At 40.7% G+C, this 19,648-nt stretch overlaps 1 protein-coding gene across 1 annotated transcript in view; it reads right to left on the bottom strand.

Moving 5' to 3' along the window:
* Positions 1-19,648, bottom strand: part of LEKR1 (leucine, glutamate and lysine rich 1) — a 36,524-nt gene that overhangs the window by 1,610 nt on the left and 15,266 nt on the right. The window lies entirely within an intron of this gene.

The raw sequence follows: 19,648 nt of genomic DNA, 5'->3' as shown, positions 1-19,648 counted from the left end.
AAAACCCCCCCGCCCCCCCCCCCCCCCTCTTGCTCTATTCTATGCTCTCAAAAGCTGCCCATAAAACATTTACTTGGCACGCCCATACTTAAAAAGACCTCGCTGGACCCACCCGTATAAACAACTTACAATCTATTACCTTGACTTGGCCTCCAAGACTCTGCTTTTCCTGGTTCTAGTCCTATCTATCTAAGCACTCCCCCAGCATCAGCTACAACTCCATCTCTTCTTCCTCTTTCCATAGCCCCCCCCCCCCAAGGCTCTGATTTGGACCTATTCCATTCTCTAGCTACACCTCCTCTCCTGTGGTCAGTTCATAACCTCCAATGGCTTTCAATACAATCTGCATGCTGATAACACCCAGATCTTTCTATCCCTTTACTCCTCAGATCACCTCTTCAGTCTCCCCATGTACCTCTGACCTCTCCTTCTGACCCCACATCTGATCACTGTCTAAATCCTGCTACCTTCATCTCCATAACATTTCCAAAATATGCCCCATCTGAACCAATGGCACTACCAAGTTATTAATTAATTCCCTTGCTATCACACGCCTTAGCTATTGCAACTAGTTGGCCTACCTTTATAAACACTACCTTTATACAGAGTATGCCCCATTCAGTCTATCATGAAAGCTGCTGCCAGACTCATCCACCTTACCAGCTGTTCAGTGTTCACCACCCTCTCTGCCATAAACAAAGCCACCCACAACTCTGACACAAACTACATCACCAACCTCATTTTAAAAATATCATCCATACTGTCCTCTTCGCTCTTCCCCAGACAGCCTGCTTTCTCATCGACTCCTCCTATGCTTGCCTCCATTACTTTTCCGGAGTCTATCCTATCCTCTGTAAATCCCTCCCCCAATCTCTCCCACTATCTCCAACTCTGTCCATCCTAAAGCAATCTCTGAAAACTCATCTCTTCAAAGAAGTCTATACTTCCTCTACATAAAACTGAACTTTTATTTTCTCCTTAAACTCATCTGCTCACAGTTATTACCTTTTGTATCACTTGATCCTCCCTTTTAGATTGTAAGCTCTCACAAGCAGGGCCTTTCCAACCCTCATGCCTTGAATTGTATTCTAGTTGTCTCTATTTTGAACTGCGCTGTGCAAACTGTTGGAGCTTTATAAATCTTGTATGATAATATTAATTAAAAGCTGTATAAGCAGGACATGAGACTGGACTATATTGTAATGTCTTACTTATATTGTAAAGCACTGCACAATCTGTGGGCGCTCCATAAATCCAGTATAATAATGATAATGTGGGATATTGCCAGATCCACAGTGGGAACGTGCCACTTCTTAATGAAGACTTCCTCAATAAAGTACTAGTCTGTAAAATGTTTAGGGGGAGGGAAGAGTTTATACAGATCGTCTTTGAGTTTTCTCAGGGATCCCGGACTAGTAAAAGCTGCAGGCTATTCTTCCATTTTTAAAGATGGCATGCACCGCGTCAATAAGACCTGATATGTTATCTTTAAGCCTGGGAGCTATGGTAGCTGCCTGCAGCTCCTCAGGGGCAAAATTATCCATCAAGGATTTGTGAGACTCTTCATCAGACACAGTCTCCACAGCCGTAAGCTAAGGCTACTACAGCTTCAGGTCTGTCAGACAATGATCCCGGGTGGGAGGAATACAAGTATGCTAACAGCCTCTCCCTTCTTAAGTCAGTAATCATAGTTGCATTTTGGTCCATAACATCCAGCAAAGCTGCAAGATTTCCTTCCTAGATAAGGCAGAGGAGGAGGCCAAACCTTACGAAGATAAGGCAGATTCCGAGATGTCATTGACAGGTTCATGAGGGATACTGCAGGCTCTCCTGCAACTGTTAGTTGATTGTGAGCTAGAGAGACCTGATGCAGAAGGACTGCTCCACTTGAGCTTGGGATCCAACATGTTGCAATGCTTAACAGAGAACACCACATAAAAACCATGGTTACTCACAAACCAGCTGCAGAATGCAGGAGAGATTCAAATGGTTGGAGGTAACCAGGTCACTATAGGTGGCAGCAAGGGCTAACCAAGGTGGAACCACATGTCTCTTTCATTCAAATAAGAAAAATGGTGGGAAGATGCTATCTTACACTGAAAAAGCAGGAACATGCACGCGACACTCCTGCTAGTGACTCAGCACTTAATTCTTCACTGTGCTAATCTTTTCCATGGAAACCGAAGGAAAAAAAAGGTGGTAATTGTGGCGATCAACGGTTTCAATAAATATAGTAGCTCCAAATGCCTGGCAACAAGGGCCCAGGGTTCACATTCCAGTGGAAAAGAGAAAATGGCTAGTAAAAATAGTTAAAAACTTTTCTCAACAGAGAAAATATATCCATCCTCCTAGGACATTAACAAGAAACTGACGCATGTTGGGAGTGGGAGGGGTTATACCAGGCTGTCCAATCCTCCTGTGTCTCTAAATTATGTGCCCCTTAGTGAAATGAGAAGGGTAGCTACCTGAAATGATTTTTTTCAGGTTGGGATGTCTGAAAGGAGAAAATAAGAAAAAGCAAAGAATATGGACAGAGAGAGGGCCAAACACAATACCAATCAGTACTATGCCAATACTATAGTGGTTTGTTATAGGTTACTCATTTCATTTTTTAAATTTCAGAAATCCAATTTCCCACTTCATGAAGTCTAAGGAGGCTGCCAGATTTATGTACTCGTCCCCAGACTGAAAGAACACTGTGTTTATATGACTAGTTTACTACTAGCGTTATTTTTTACTCTATCAACAAGGTTGGTTTAAAGCCCAACTCTGGACTGGCCAAATGAATTAAATGTGCATTATCCCCTCGCATATGAACATCAAAATGCTAGTTCTGTCTGAGGGGGCTCAAACACAAGGTAATACTTACCTTATATCTTTCTCCCTGATGGATCTGGTATTTATGACGGATCCCTTCAAAGCTACTCCACTTTTCTGGTTGTGTCAATTACTTACAGTGCAGGACCAGTAGCAAACGTAGGCCCAGCATTGTAAGTCATGATGTTGAGGGCCTACCAACATTCCAGGGCAGAAATGTTTCCTTTCTGTTTCATTTAGGGCAAAGTGACAGTGTCTTTGAAAAGGGCCCCACTACCAACCCACTGATACTTACCTTGACAGTCCCTCTCCCCCCACTGCCCCTTCCTTCGTCACAGCTGGCAACAATACCTGGTACTTCCAGGCATGGGGAACATGTGACCTGCTCCTATGTGCTGGGGACTAGCAGCCAATCACAAGGCCCGAGCAATGCTACATGATAGAGGGAATTATGTCACTGCTTCCCCTAGCGTCCATCAGCTGCAGAAACTGGGGATATTTTGCCCGCTGTGATGGAGGAAGGAGTGGCAGGAGAGGGCAAGCAAGGTAAGCATTAATGGGTAAGGGGGGAGCCCTTTACAGATACTGCCATGGGCAAGGTGACTATGTCTGTCAGAGGGCTAGCTCACATGGGTATTTGGATTAAGGACTGTTTTCAGAGCTCCGTGTGTTTATTAAGTGTTGACATGTCTGTGTGATGCACAGGCTTTTTTTCAATGCATGCACAATCACAGAAAATCTTAACACTTCATATACACATGCCCATACCAGGTAAGTCATACACTAAGTAGGGAAGTAAAAACGGAGATGACAGCAGGCACCCTCAAAAATAAGTCAGTGGGAGCAGCTCCAATATTTCTGTACCGACAGGTTCCTTTTAAACAAGGGGCAATCACTTGTGGATTTATGTAAATTCATAGAATGTAATACATTTGCTGCATTTCCTGGCAGACACACAAAAAAATATGTATGTCAGAGCAAGATCAGGCAAAATTAAAAAAAATACAAATAAAAAGGAAGTCCCACGGGTCTACACAATTTGCATCATTCTGTAGATTTCAGGACTCTTTGTTTTACAGTTGAAAGGAGCACGGTGTTTTGCAATGCTTCTCAAGGCCCTCTGGCTCTGGCACTGTCAATATGCTTTCCATTGGACATGCCACAAATATTTCAAAGGCTTCTTGTTACTCAAAAGCACATGACTGAGTGGTAGGAATTACCTTCAAAAATCAAAGCCTTAACCTTATGCCTTTAGGTGTGGAAAGAATATAAAACATGCCATACATATTTTCCTGTAAAGACATCCTGATTTCATGCAGCAATATGATCGCTCTTTGAGGCAGGACAATTGAATTATTCCTTTATGAACTGTGCATAGACTACAGGAAAAGAGCTGAAACCTGAGCAGGAGATGTTATCAAGGAGACGGGTTTTTATTGTTTACAAGATAAGTAGAACTTCGTTCCACATGGTATAGGAAAGCTGCCAAGCCACACCTCTATAACCCCATGTGACTTGGGAAAAGTTGTTGATTAAAGCCCCCGTTCACATCTGTGCCACACAACATGCGTGAAGATAAACTGCAGCATATTTCATTGGTGTGAATGGGCCCTATTGAAGATAATGGGATTCTTATGTCGTGACAAAAACTGAACAGGCAAATAAAAAACACACCTTTTCATTATACATTAATTACTGTACATCTAAAAAAGCATCCCAGCATTCCTTTCCTTCTTTCTCAAAATTACCCAAAGAACTACACGGCTCAGTTACAGCTATTGCCAATATCTCACTGACAACAGAGGAAGGCTAGGCAGTGCTTACATTATGGAGATTTTCGGCAACGCTCTGATTTGCCATGCATGCACCCAATCTAGACCTAGTCAATATGTACCCTGTTTCCCCAAAAAATAAGACCTACCCCGAAAATAAGACCTAGTACTATTTTTGGGAATTGCTAAAATATAAGACCTACCCCAAAAATAAGACCTAGTTGTGATCTTTCCCAGGGCCTGTGGTGGCATAAGGGGAAACTTGAAGAGCCGCGGAGAGAATCAGTGGTGCCAACGCTAGAGGAAGCGAGGCAGCAGCGGAGGGAGCAAAGCCGCATAAGCCAATGCTTCCTCTATAGCGCTGGCTCCTGTCACAGGTGGAGTGATAATAAATGCACTCCGCCTGTGAGGAATCGATAGTAAAAGCGCACTTTGCTCATTCTGGCCAGCGATTGGTTACCAAATTGCTCTTGGAAAGGTACCCCTGATTGCCCTGATCACCCTATTCTTAACTTTGCCACTTTGGATGATTTAATTTGGATTTGCATTAATATTGGATTGTTGCACATTAAAAAAAAAATAAGACCTACCCCGAAAATAAGACCTAGTGTGTTTTTTTGAGCCAAAAAAATTAAGACAGTGTCTTATTTTCGGGGAAACACGGTAGTGCTTGTGCCAAGGTAGAAAAGCAGGTGGCCGTTATTTCCTATAACTGTGCCTAGACATGTGCTGAAGCAGTGAGAATGCTGTGATGAATGCATCTGAGATGTATAGTCATGTGAAAGGGTGAGACATAGAAGACTATAGATGTTTCTGTTGTAATGGAAAGTTACGTGTATTTTAAAAAACTAAAAAAGAAGGCCTACTGTGTAATTCTAACACTGGAAATTTGCTTATAGATGCTACTGAGGGATGACCCAGTAATGTGCTGGTGCTTATTTATGGTCTGCTCAGCAGTCTGAGTGCAGGAAGGTGATCAAGCACCCAGCAAATTATAACTACATTTAGTAATCAGTTGAAAGACTATTTACTTTTATATTACAATGCCAGGGGAGAGTATTTAAAAAGTGTATATAAAGCTATTTTTTATTTTGGATGGATAGGGAAGTAAAGGGGTGGAACTGCTGTCAGGTTTTGTCATTGTTTTTGCTAGATTATAATTGATTGATCTGAGCATTTGCCATTGTTGCTTTATAGGCAGTGTCCCTGATAGAGAGTTTTACCCAGGACCGGCCTTTGGGGTGTTCGAGGTGTGGCAACAAGGGCGCCAGATGGCCGACACAGCTCGTCCTCGGGGTGGCTTCTCTCCTTCTTACCGCTGGCCATCCGGCATGTCCTCGGTTGCGAGGAGAAACTATCAGCTGAAGCCTGCCGCAGCTTTCAGGACGGCCAAGCAGGGAAGAGAGAGAGCAGCCGCTGTCATCCTGTCAGTTTCAGGATGACAGTGGCTGTGTGCGTGGCCGAGCGGAGGATAGGTAAATATCTGTGACATTTACCGATTCTCTGTGTGTGCGGAACAAACGCTGGAGCGATCGTCTGATCACTCCAATGTTTGTAAATAACTGGGGACACAGAGTACTATGTGTTCCCAGTTATGAATATACAGGATGTGATTTACATCACTTCCTGTTCATTCATGAATTTCTCAATGGGGAGAAGCACTCACAACAGAGGCTCCTCCCCATTCAGAAACTGGTGATAGTGGATATTTTACTATCATCAGTTTCTGAATGAATGGGAAGCCTCTGTACTGAGTGCTTCCCATTCATTGAGTGCTGAGGCTGCAGAAAAAAAACTTTATGTCCTCAATTTCTTTTCTATTTTAAAAGTGAAATGTCAGGGGTCTGTTTAAACCCCTAATATTTCCCCAAAGCTCCCCAACAGTAAAAAAAAATTAATAATAAAAAAATGAAAAAATTACCCCCCTCCCCCCCACATATTATTAGACATGTGCAAAGACTAAAAATTAATTTCAGATGAAATTAATGAAAACTAAAAACGTTTTCATTCGTTTTAATCAAACATGCATGCATGGCATCATGTGACATCATGCTCCCCGCCTCCAAGATGGTGGCACGCTTCAGCAGAACGCACCGGTGGCAAACATGGCCACCGCACATTTTCAAATTATTATGTGCGCGAATAAATTTGTTGTATATTCGGGCAAATAGTAATTCATCAATATAACACGTAGTCTAGGTTTTGTGTTGTTTTTTATTTTTACCTTTTTAGATGCATTACTTGAAAAAAGGGTCTGCAGGACATCCTGACACTTTATTTTTATATACTCTATTTTCGTTTGGCATTTATTGTTTACCACTTATTTGCTTTCTGTTGTTTTATTTATTAAGAATACTTCTTTTGTGCCTACAAATGTAATACCTTTGAATAAAAGTTTTATTTTTATCATACTTTTTAATAGGTTTCTTTGGGGCTTAACAAAATGGGAGTCATTAAATGGTGCGGATATTGGAAAAAATGCGTCCACTGAGGGGTGTGGTTACTGAGGGGTGTGGTCACTGAGGGACGTTGTAGAGCTTTCTCACACAGGGCGTCTAAAGGCCGGCCCTGGTTTTACCCACTCTGTGCTGGCAAATTTTTGTCACTGGGACTGAAAGTTGAGAGAAAATCCAATATTTTGTGCTGTCACTGAAACAGGAAAAAGGGAAATCTTTCAGCTGAAACACTTGTTTCACTGGCATGTCTATTAGTGATTTCTCTTACTAAAGAATAATCAACTGGAGAATTCACACTTTTCAGCATAGATGAAAATAATTAAATGCTTCATATGCAATAAGAAGACTGGAGCTCCGACCTGCTGGATGGATAAAAACAATATGACATTTGCATGTAATATTTTAATTACTTGGCTTAAAAAAAGAAATGAAACATTTAATAAAATGTTTAGGTGTAGAACTAAAAGGGACTTCTACACCTTTTTGATCCGATGAATGACATTCCGGAGAGCTTTGACCTCTTAGTTAAAGATAGAGGGAGTTAAAGCTCTATCTTTAACAAAAGGGGTTAAAGATAGAGCTTTAACCCCCTTTGAAGCACTCTGCGTTGTATTTTTCACCAGGTCTCTGAGGCTTGTTGGCGTTGTTTTTCCCATCTAGGGATTCTCCTGCACACTTGGTGGGAGTGTCCTTTTGTCACCTCTTTTTGGACCGATATCTTCAATCTGTATTTTCTGTAGTTTCTTTTTTAATGGCTGCTAGAGCTGTTAGTCCACGTCACTGAAGATTTATATACCCTTACATCACCCTCTTTTGAGGAATGGTTTGAGGGAATGCAGCACCTGCGACGAATGGAGGAACATAAAGCCGGTCTATGCGATCGTCATTGCCCAGTTCTCTGATGTTTGGAATCCTTAGACATATCATGTCATCACTATCCAAAGCACTAGCTTGTCTCTCCCGCACCCCCCTCCAAGAAACACCTAAGTTGGAGTTTCTGTTTGCTCAGGCTTTCGCTATACTTATGTGGGTTCAGGCACCCCTGCTACCTCCCCTATATTTTCATCTTATGGCCTACTATTCTCTTCCTTTCCCCTCTGGCTCTTGGTGTCTTTTTTTTTTCTTCTGGCCCTTCTCCTTCCTTACCCTGGCCTTCTAGTCTATTCATCTACAACTTGTCTGCACCACCTTATCACTGACTTTCCCAGTATCTGACTGTTCATTTGATATTTTGGTGGACGTTGTGGGCAGATTTTGTACCTATGGGGAAGGGGATTGCAATGTTGTCTGCTATGTTTTGTTGTTCTTCTTTAATTTTTTATTTCCTATGTAATGTTTTCTTTCACGTTTGTATAAATAAATAAATATATATACAGGGTTATTCACAAAAGTGTGAAGAGAGTTTGGAGAAGGCCGAAGAAGTGAACAATCTAGGACAACATAGCTGAACTCGGAAGAATTTTTCCAGCTATTTTGGCCTAGATTGTTCACTTCTCCTGCCTTCTCCAAACTCTTTACCCTTTAGTGAATAACACTGTTAATCTTTTTAAAAAATGTTTTAAAAAAAAAGGAAATGTGCACAAAAACAACTTCTATTATCTATAATTCCGTAGAAAGCTTTAAAGAAGCTTTAACAATTGTTGAATTTTGTAGGTAGGAAGGCCCAGCATATTTGTTTCAAAGTTGCTTACAAAACAGTAAGCACTTCACATTTGTCAAATGTTTTCTATCTTAAGTTCCACTTTCACAGCATAATGGAAATTGATGGTAATATTTCAAACACTTTTCCGCACACACCATGGTGTACCCTAGCACGGCTATGTCAATTAATGAACAAATCCAAAACAGTACATTCTCTTTTTGTGCCATTTTGTTCAGAACTTGCAGCTGGTGAAAACTGCAGGAAGCAGCAAAGACTCAAAACTGCCACAAAGATGTCTGTTATCTGAAGATCTTCTGAGCCAGACGCTTGCGAAGGTGGAACAGGTACAATACAGTCAGTACCGGGAAATGAAATTACAGAATGTGCACCACAACCCATTAGAAAAAGCTAAAGTTGTGTTGTTTAAAAAAGTTGGAAAGGTTTTCTCAGAGCAGGAACTCTGAAGTCATCTGCAAGTTGTTTTTTTTTCCACAGGCAAAGCAAATGCGCAAGATGATTAAACATGCAAACACCGCTCTTCCCTTTTAATGTTCCTGTTATGGACATAGAACCTGACAATAGGATTAACGGAGATATTTACTGTATTATCAACAAGGCGTTAAAGGGGAAATGCAGATTATTTTTTTTATACTAGATTGTGCCAATGGGAACAAAGGTATACCACTGAAACCACTTGAGCTGTTTCCAATATGCACTTTGACTGATGTACCTATAAATTTAGTCATTTACTTGATTTTCTCAGCTTCCAACTGGAATTCAATAATCATCATCCTTTTTAAGGAAAACATATTTATTGCCCCAGTGTTTTTTTAAACTGTGTTCTTCAATGATGTCCCATAACAAGGGCAGCAAACGTCACAGAAATTACAGAGACCCTTTTAAGAATTTAGACTTGATGTAAAAAATTGAGTACAAGTTTATTTTAAACGATTGGTCCACTATCGCAAAAATATTGTATTCTGAATACTTCATGTAATTAAAACGTTTAGGGTTAAGGCTTTTTCCAGAGCAGCCCCAATGCACACAAGGCAATTTGCCTTTAAAATCAATTGGCTCAATTAATATCACAGCATTGGGGTGGTGTGCACTGAAAAAGTACACTATGCAGTACTTTTTTTTTTTTTCCTAGCAAGAGCAAGAAAATTTAACCATACAATGTTTTAACAACGATTAGCAATGCATGTACAATGTTGCTTTGTGGTGAAATTATTGTTAATGGCACCACAAGGCACTAATACAACACCCCTAACACACCTACACTGCAGAGCAGCACAACCTACATATTTTGGGCTGTGTTGAACTGAATTGTAAAAAAAAAGTGGTACATGTCCAATTTTCACTGTGTTTTGATGCGTGCATTTTGAATAGGCTGCCTTATTGTAACACTATGTTAACAAGCAGCAGTGTATACATACAAATGGACAATGAGTCTTATAAACCCCTAGCAGTGTTACAGACCCCTGTCACCATCACTTTTGCTGGACAACCTTATTTGCATGTAATACTATTACATGTAATGTAATACTATTATTACATGCATTATCCATTTACAGTTATCCAAATACTTTTCTATGATAGTTGTCCTTTAAAAACAAAATTTTGTAGTAAAACTTTGTAAAATAATAAATTGAAGTAAAAATGTACTTTGAAGTCATTTTGAAAATCCCAGTTTAAGCAGGGTCCAAACAATGGTTGAAAACCAGTGCCTCATGCCAAGGCTAACTTTGGACCTCATGTCTAAAAGCACAACTAAGGCTAGGTTCACACCTAAGCGATTTATTACGTGGAAACAGTTTACACCTTTGCGATTTGTTGTGCGTTAAAAATCGCCTGTCGCACAAAAACGAGCTATTTTCGGGCGGTTGTCGTGTCGTGAAAAACACACAGTTTTCAAAGCAAAATTGCCCAAACAAAAACGTGAGTCAACCACGAGAAAACAGCTCACCAGCGCAATCACCTAGGTGTGAGCCTAGCCTCAATGATGATGACCTTTATATAGCTCCATCCATTGTATCATGTGTTTATTTTACTAAAATCTAAGGCTGGCTGTACACTATTTGTTTTTTTTAATTTATCCCTGGGGGCTGAAAGTCAAAAAAGGCTCAATTCCCCCCACCGGGCTATTGTATATTGTAATCTGACAGTGGCGTGTGTACAGCTGTCAGAATACACCGATAATTTTTTACGTTGTGAGAATTTCCCCACTAGCTTCTTGGACATAAGTTTATTTTTGAAAACACGTTTGTCGAACGGGGGGCATACACTGCTAGAATTTCCAGTCCTGCTGACAAAATTCCGAAACTCGAGCAGTGTGTGGCCAACTCTGCAATAATGTACTATTAGGGGCAGCATGCTGTTCTGCTTTACATGCAACTGTACAGCTCACCAAACAAGAGAAAGGAGAGATGGCTTAAAGCAGAACTCCAGACAATATTTTTCTTAACTCTTAAACAAGTGCTCCTTTGTGTCTAGGTGCTAAAAAAAAAAAAGTTATATTCACCTGAACTGTGGAGCCAGCAGCCTGCTACTTGAGTCCCTGAAGCCTCTCTCTCCTCCTCCTCTGCAGCGATGGTATGGCCTTCGGCAACCTCACGTCTTATACACTGTGCATAGAACATGATGACTCAAGGATCCTTAGACCTCTGCAGCCGAGGGGGAGAGAGGCTCCAGGTACTGATCTAAGAGCAGCTCAAAGGATCAAGTGAGTATAACTTTCTTTTTTTTAGCACCTAGACAAAAACAAGCACCTAACCTTAGCAGTGTGGGGGTAGCCCCACTGCAAGGGTTAAGAAAAAAATTGCCTGGAGTTCTGCTTTCATAACTATGAAAGGCCTTCTGACTCCTCCTGCACCTCATTCACTCCTACATATTTTTGCTAAATATGGCCACTAATATCTAGAGATGGTCAAAAGAAAGAAACAATACAAGGACAAAGATATAACGATCTGTAAATGTTGTCAAAGGCCCATGAGTGCCATTATGGTAAATACAGTTCTTTCTTTTATCTCAGGTTCCAGCACTATGAGAGGACTACCACTGCTGACAGAAGGATTCTGAGAAGAGATTACAAATTTTCAGGTACACAAAAGGAAATAAAACTGTAATGTTCTACCTCCAGAAATAACCAGACAAAGGTGTAACAAGACCCGCCAGGTTTAGGCCCATGGCGAGAAAAATGTATGTGTTTAGGTCTTTATTATTATTGTTTTAATTTTCAGCTATCTTTGAGAACATTGCAGCAACGCATGTTTGTGATCATTAAAGTCATCATGTATTTTGCATCGTTCTTTACTTCTACGAAATAAAAATGTCTTGGGGGAAAAAAAAGACATCCGTAAGCTGCAGTTAAAGCTTTCAGAAAGCAGTCATGTATGACTTTATATCGTTGTTTGGCTTTTTTTTTTTGCTTGCCCCCAGTGTAATATTTCACTGCGCAAGAAGAAAATTCTGTAGAAAATGCAAAAAGCTTCAACTATATCTGAGGTGTCAGTTACAGTGTTTTCAAGGCAGTCAGTCAGGAGTGCATAAACAGATGTAGCTCAGTAAGAACCAGGAAATGGTGTGTGGTTTCACCTTGTGACTGCGTGAACTCTCATGATCTGCGTGTCACCTTATAAAACCTTGCAGGAGGTGCTCAGCGCAAACATGAAAACAATGAGGGTTGCTTCGCCCATTGCTGGGAGGTAAGCAAGCATACTGTGTGGCCGTCGGCCCTTCAATTTCCAAACAACAAGCCTCAATAAGCCCCGTTGGACTCCTGGGACTACTGTACTGCCATTCAAATTTAAAAGGTGGCCACACATGGTAAAATACCGTACACAAAGGTTATCTCATTGTTCAGATGTCTTGGTTTGTAAATAGTATCAATCAAGTGTTTTTTTTATTGTAAAATAAAGAATTCACATTTTACATGTATATGAATGAATCCTTGGGTACCTAAAAAGTCCACTTCTCTTTTATATATGGATGAGGTACCTATAAGTGAGCGAGTCTTCCCACTTCCATAAACTAGTTACACAATGCTGACAATCCCCCACGCTCGTTGTATGGGGTGCAGTTTATCACATCGTCTGATTCAGAAGAAATCCAGTATCTTAATCCGATATTTTTAAGCATATGAAAAAAAAATTAGGTAAAAAAATGCTCCATGTCAACCTAAAGAAAACAAAAAACACCTGACAATAGGATGCGATTTGTTTTTTTCAGGATAAGTCCTTTTTCTGTACAAACAAAATACCTGTTGATCTTGCCAGAATTCCAGAGTCTTTTGTAACTTCCTGTGCATTAGACTGAAATCTCCAAAAAATGTATAAGCTCTCCCAGATATCTTCTGTTTACTACTAACAATTCCCCCTTGTGTAATTGAGATAAGGAGAGAGGGAGGTATTCGTAGTGCAAATAAGGAGAGCAGACAAGAGTGAGAAATGCTGCTCCTTAATGGATACAACACAACGGGGGAGAGTTAATAGCAGAATCACTAGGTGAAAAGAAAAAAAAAGGAAACCTTGTCACGACTGATAAGCTTTTACATATTAAATTGATGTTTTTGCATTTAGATACGCTTTAAACTTGTTTTCTTGCAATTGCAAGGAGCATTATGTCGGTTGTGGTAAACTTTAAAGTGGCATTAAAGTCAAAAAAATGTTTCCTTCCCCCCATGTCAATGTCAGCACTTACCTTAAATGAGGTTTCTTAACCCGATCTTCTTCTTCTTTCCTGATGTTTTCATCTGTCCCGAGTGGTGCGGCGGCTCTCCGATCCAGCGCTGACTCCTCTCTGCTTGCTGGCACTTCCGATTCCACGGTGTGTGCATGTGGGTACAAGTGTCCATAGACTTACCTTGCGTCTCTGCTCATCTCCCGCCCGAAAATCAGAACTGCGCATGCGCCCGCCCCAAGATGCTTTGCGGCCGTCGGAGCAGTTTCGGATCCTCGGGCGGGAGCGCGCAACGAAAACAGGGTTTCAAGTGTGAACCGCTGTTAAAGCGCGTTTTTTGTTTTTTTTTTACTTTTTGCCTATATCTACTGCTTGCTAGCAGTAGATATAGGCAAAAAAAATGGAGGGTTTAGAACCCCTTTAAAGTGAACAACTTTCCACTTTTCCAGTTGCTGGGTATACATTAGAATGTTTTTGTTCGGTTTTTGGGCAGATTGTTAGCGTGGATGGAGAAATACATGGGAACTTGCCAACGTTTTCAATCGTCGATTTTAATCGACTAAATCGATTAACTGTTGCAGCTCTACTCCGGTCTGTAACTGCTCTGCTCCTGGAACGCGCTTGGTGTGAACAAGGCCTTAGGGATCATGCACCAGGCCCCAAGAGGACCGTACATTTCACATTATTATTATTATACAGGATTTATATAGCATCAACAGTTTGCGCAGCGCTTTACAATATAAAGAAGACATTACAACCACAATACAGTTCAAGACAAGATGGTAAGGAGGGCCCTGCCCGTGAGGGCTTACAATCTAAAAGGGAGGGGCAAGTGATACATGAGGAGGTAGCTATGTTGGGAGGAATTGTTTGAGAACGTGATGGTTGAGTGGTTAGGTTGAGGTGGGGTAGGCTTCCATGAAGAGAGGAGTCTTAAGGGATCGCCTAAAGCAGTGGTTCTCAACCTGTGTAACCTCAGTAGAGCTGCAGCTAACGATTATTTTCAAAATCGATTAGTTGGACGATTATTAAGTTCGATTAATCGGTTAATCGGATAAAAAAATGAAATGTTTCCCTCCCGAGTGTATACTGAGGAGAAAAAAAGCGTTCAACACATAACAAACATTGAGGGGATTTCTCAAATCTGACTGCAGAAGTGGTGAAACATTTTAAAGGCAATAATATTCACCTCCCACTGCTTTTTATAATGTGGGCACAAAGCAACGCTGCAATACATTTTCCAAAGAGACGTATAATTGTTTAAGGAGCCGTTCACACATACTGCGGTGACCCACGTTGTCCCGCACCGGATCAACCCAGATCACCGCAATGACACACAGAAAGCAATTGTTTTATATGTCTCCCATTCACACCACATTAAAATGTAAACATTCTGCATTTTATTGCGGAGCACTGGATGGCACCGCAGGTCACAGGGACCACATTGAACACTCCATACAGCGCTTTAGCGGATGGGCTAGTGTGAACAGACCCTAAATGATTTGGGTTTCCTTTATTTGTTCTTAGATAAATACAGATACTGCTAAATGTATCCATAAAGCTGGACCTACACTGGTAGACCTTTGTATGAATGTTCACATAAAAAATTTAGTCAGAATATTCGATAATGCCACCAGAGACTTGATGAATGTTGTTCAAACTCTTGTTTGATTGCAACATTCGATTTTTTAATGAATGGAATTTCTCAAATGAAAACCACATATCACTGCTAGAATGTCATTTGTTTGAGACAAATGTTATATCCTGCTCCTTGGGTTTTATATCCTGCTCCACAAACGTCAATGTGACCCCATTAACTATTAGAAAATCGAACAAACGTTCCTAAAATTATTTTTTTAACAGAGAAATTCGATAGAAGTGTGTCCAGCTTTTTTTGTCTACAATGTTGAATAGACTACTATTATAAAATATATTGGTTTTTAGTCCTCACATGAAAATATAATTGCTTTTAAAAATGGTATTATATATTGTATTGTATTGTAAATCCTAATGTATAAATACCATTTTAATGATTAAAATTCGTTGTATAGATATAAATATCTATTTTAGTCTGCTGAGAAGATTGCACATATATCATTAATTTTTAATTTATGATAATGTTTTATTCCTGAATTTTAAATGTGATCTTGTAGTACCAATACCTAAAATGTGATCCTGTTACTAATGCAGACATACAGTATGTGTCATTTATAATTTATACTGATCTCATTTCCATTACACATAGATTTATAATCAATGTAAAAAAACTGACTAGCATGAAACATCTACTTATCATATTCCTAATAATATCCTCTTCTAGCCCTGATGAAGGGGGACCCCTTTGAACCACAGAAATGCGTAAAACTTTTATTTAACGTTACTTCAAATAAAATCAAATTTTTGGACTGATACAAACGTGTCAGATGCTTTCCCCGCCTCACACCAGTCTACACACATCCTTCACACTCCAGACCAGGGCTCTAGCCCCTGCTAGTTCTGAAACAGCAGTCCAGCGCCCCTCACTTTTTCCTAATGGTCAATAATGTGCCATGGGTGCCTCCTGTATCAGTTGTATATTTGAAAAAGAAAGAATTTACTTAATTGCCAAAAACAGATATCGTAGGGTGGATTTATTAAAGACAAATAGGCTGTTCACTTTGCAAGGGAATTTTCCCCTTAGCTTAGTGAATGTGGTGACAATTCACTTTGCAAAGAATACCCAATCATGTACAAGGAAAATAACAAAAATGTTTTTTTTCTTGCACATGGTTAGATGCCGGAAGTTAGCAGAGCTTCATCTAATTGACTAAGCTAAAGGAAAATTTTATTTCCAAGAGAACATCCTATTGGCCTTTGGTAAATCAATCCCAAAATATCAGTTTAAAAAAAATATCATAAGTAACAACATGTAAATAACATAATTAAAATACATTTGAACCCAAACCGGAATAGTTTCCCTTAAATCTTTCTGTAAAGCCGAGGTCCTCTACACTTCTTTAGCTATGCTTCCTTTGTGTGTGCCCAAAATTGCACTGCATACTCTTAATAATATTTTTATAATGTAAGAACAAGCATATGAAAACGTATGAGTCCCTTTTTTAGCTGTCCAACAGGTGATGAGCTACATTTTTTCTCCTATGAAGAGCTAATATCACTGCTGCTCTCTGATAGGGTATCCCCAGTGGGTCATTGTAATTCCTCCCTGTAGCTGCTATGTCACTGCTGTATTCTGTAATGATGTAGTTGCTACTGGAGGGGTAGGCATCTCTGGCCCTCTAGCTTTTGTGGAACCACAAGTCCCATGATGCACTGCAAGACTCAGAGCCACAGGCATGGCTCCCAGGGGCAGAGAGATTATGAGATTCTAAGTTAATCCCTTCGCGGTCCTTCAGGGGTTAAACAGACAAATGCTGCCGGGACTCTGTTCATATTTGTAGAGCCGGAGGCCAGCTTTACATTAGAAGCGACTCTGATGACTCCGCTATGCTTCTACAGGCCGGTAAAGTGGACCTCCAGTATCACCTGTCACCACCAATATGCTATCACATGGGAGGCTTGTAACCTAATATTGTGCAACATAAAAATTTGCAACTGCCGCCATTTTATTCTACAGGGTCTTGGCTTTCAGAAAATATATCATGTTTGGGGGTTAGAAGTCATTTAAGGCCCAAATTGTAGATTATAACGTGTAAGCAAAAAATGAAAAAAAGGTCTTGGTCCTTAAGAGGTTAACGCACAGTTGGAGGGCTAGAGTTGTCTACCCCTGGGCTAGCGGAAAGAACTAAAAGATACAACCAGAAATGTCAGAATGTAGTTGCGAAGGACACTCTTTAAGAGAGCAAATATTTACCTTTGACCCGTCTTCCTCCCGAAAAGGTAAGTACTGAACATCTTTACAGGGTGACTTTGCTTAATTTTCTCACTGTAGTCACGGGCAGGGCAGCCATCAGAAATTTTGGGGCCCCTTACACGGCTTTAGGCCAGGCCCCCCGCCCACCCACCGCTGGATGCAGGTCTTAGTGACGCGCTGGACGCAGGGCTTAGTGACGCGCTGGACACAGGACCCACCTAAGAGTGACCCTGCAGAGCCCACTATAGATGCTGCACAGCCCATCTGCGACTGTCTATGGTGGGCTCTGAAGGGGTCTCAGGTGGGCTGGTGAGGGCTGCATCCCTCCCCTCACTCTTTTCCTTCCTAGCACCTCTGACCTGCACATATGGCCTCGTCTGCCCGCCGGACCGGCCAGAAGTGACGTCACTTCCGGCCAGTCCGACATCAGACGAGCAGCGTCGCTGATGGGGCCCCAGCTGGTCTCGAAGCCGCTGGAGCGGCAATGCTGGGGCCCTGCGCTGCTAGGGCCAGGCCTCCGCCTCCTCGCCCTTCAACGTCGGCCGATAGTCATGTAAGGGACCCGGGCGGGCCCCCCAGGCTGCCCGGGCCCCTTACATGAGTATCGGCCGTACCCCCCTGATGGCTGCCCTGGTCACAGGACCACTTAAAGAAGTTGCAGATTGGCACTGCATGCTGTTTTTTATTATATTACAAGACCACTAAGAATTATCTCCTTTACTGAATCAGCAATTTACCTCCCTGGATTGTAGCTTTCTTTTTGGAACGTTTGATATGTAGCTGCCCAGTCATTATGTGTGAGGATCTTGTATGATTGAAACCTGTTGCATAACACTTATCCAAGCCACGTAATAATGCTGAAGACTTTTACACTCATTACAATTCAAAACGAGTTAGGTTATTTCCAGTTGTGCATACACAGATCACTATTATGGGATTCTTTATATTTTCCAATCTAAAAATTGAAAATAAAAAAAGTGAAGCACCTACAAATTAATCCAGGTCATGACTCAAAAAAGGAAATATACTACCCAGTATTCTGGATGAAACAAATGGGAAAATATATTTGTTAATTTATACTATAACAATATGCATCGAAATCCATGGTCACAGAATCAGGAACCGTCAAGATGACGTTACACTGTACTGTACACTGTAATAGAAATATAAAACATGCATATAAGTTAAAGGGATAAATACTGTAATCAGTGAATCCGGATCCAGTAAAAAAACTTTTTTTAATTAAGCTATAAAACCCAAACATAGCAATTCCCCTAACATGTTTCCGCTAAAAGAGCCCCTTTGGCTGAAACACATTATCTAGTGATCTAGTTGTATAATGTTCCCCATCTTTTTCTGCTCTTTTAGGAGAAATTTACATTATTTTTTCTCCTCGCAAGAGCAGAAGAATGTAAACAAAAAAGTGTAAATTAAATTTTTTGCCGAATGGATATACATACAAATTTGGTTAAAGTGTTTCTTTTACATATATCTACTGCTAATAAGCAGTAGATATATGCAAAAAGTTTTTTTATTTTTAAATACTACTTTAAAAGCGGTTTAAAAACGTACCCGTCGCTCCCGTCCAAAAATCCTCGGGCGGCCGCAAAGCATCTTGGGGCGGGCGCATTCGCAGTTTGGATTTTCGGCCAGGAGACGAGAAAAGACACAAGTTAAGTCTATGCACGCGTGCACCCGCATGCATACACCGTGGGACAGGAAGTACTAGCAAGGACAGAGGAGACAGCGCTGGATCGGAGACACGCAGCAGTGCTGGAGAGGAGGCTGAGAAGGACAGGAAAGAAGAGGAACATTGGAGTAAGAGATATAATTTAAGGTAAGTGCTTTAATTAACATTGGGGGGAGGGAAAAAAGTTTTTGACTTTAATGTCACTTTAAAAAGGAGAACTATGAGGTGAGTGATTTTCATTCAACCTCATAGTTCGAGCCGACATGTGACAATGAAACTGTCACACGTCGGCTCAATAGATCGGGAACTGAGCGAACACATACCATCGCTCGCTTACTTCTCGATCATGTCCCTGCAGAGAGCCGTGACTGTAACTCCAAATTTGAACGCGAATGCAAACGCATATGAATTTTCCTTTAACAAAAATTCAGATTCATTCGAATTTCATGCAACACTAAACTAAAATTGGACATGTGACTGTTCTCTGGCCAATCAGATGTTTTTTTTGGCTATTGGGAGTTGCACTACAGGCAGCCATGTGACTTCCTGTTGTGGATCTTTCCAAAATGGACCGATACGAAATCCAAATAACGAACCAAATGTAATTTTGGAAAAATGAAAGAAATAAAAATCCAAATTGATCTGAAACGTAATACATTTTTTGCGGGGTTACATGTCTATATAAAATATTATTATTAAATAAAAAAAAAGAAGATAAAAATAGTTAGATAAGTCAGTGCCAGT

The sequence above is a fragment of the Nanorana parkeri genome, unplaced genomic scaffold (genome assembly GCF_000935625.1).
Source record: "Nanorana parkeri isolate BGI_ZX_2015 unplaced genomic scaffold, ASM93562v1 scaffold263, whole genome shotgun sequence".
Classification (NCBI taxonomy): Eukaryota; Metazoa; Chordata; class Amphibia; order Anura; family Dicroglossidae; genus Nanorana; species Nanorana parkeri.
Note: the sequence above shows the minus strand (reverse complement) of the source record. Positions and strands in the feature narration are given on the sequence as shown.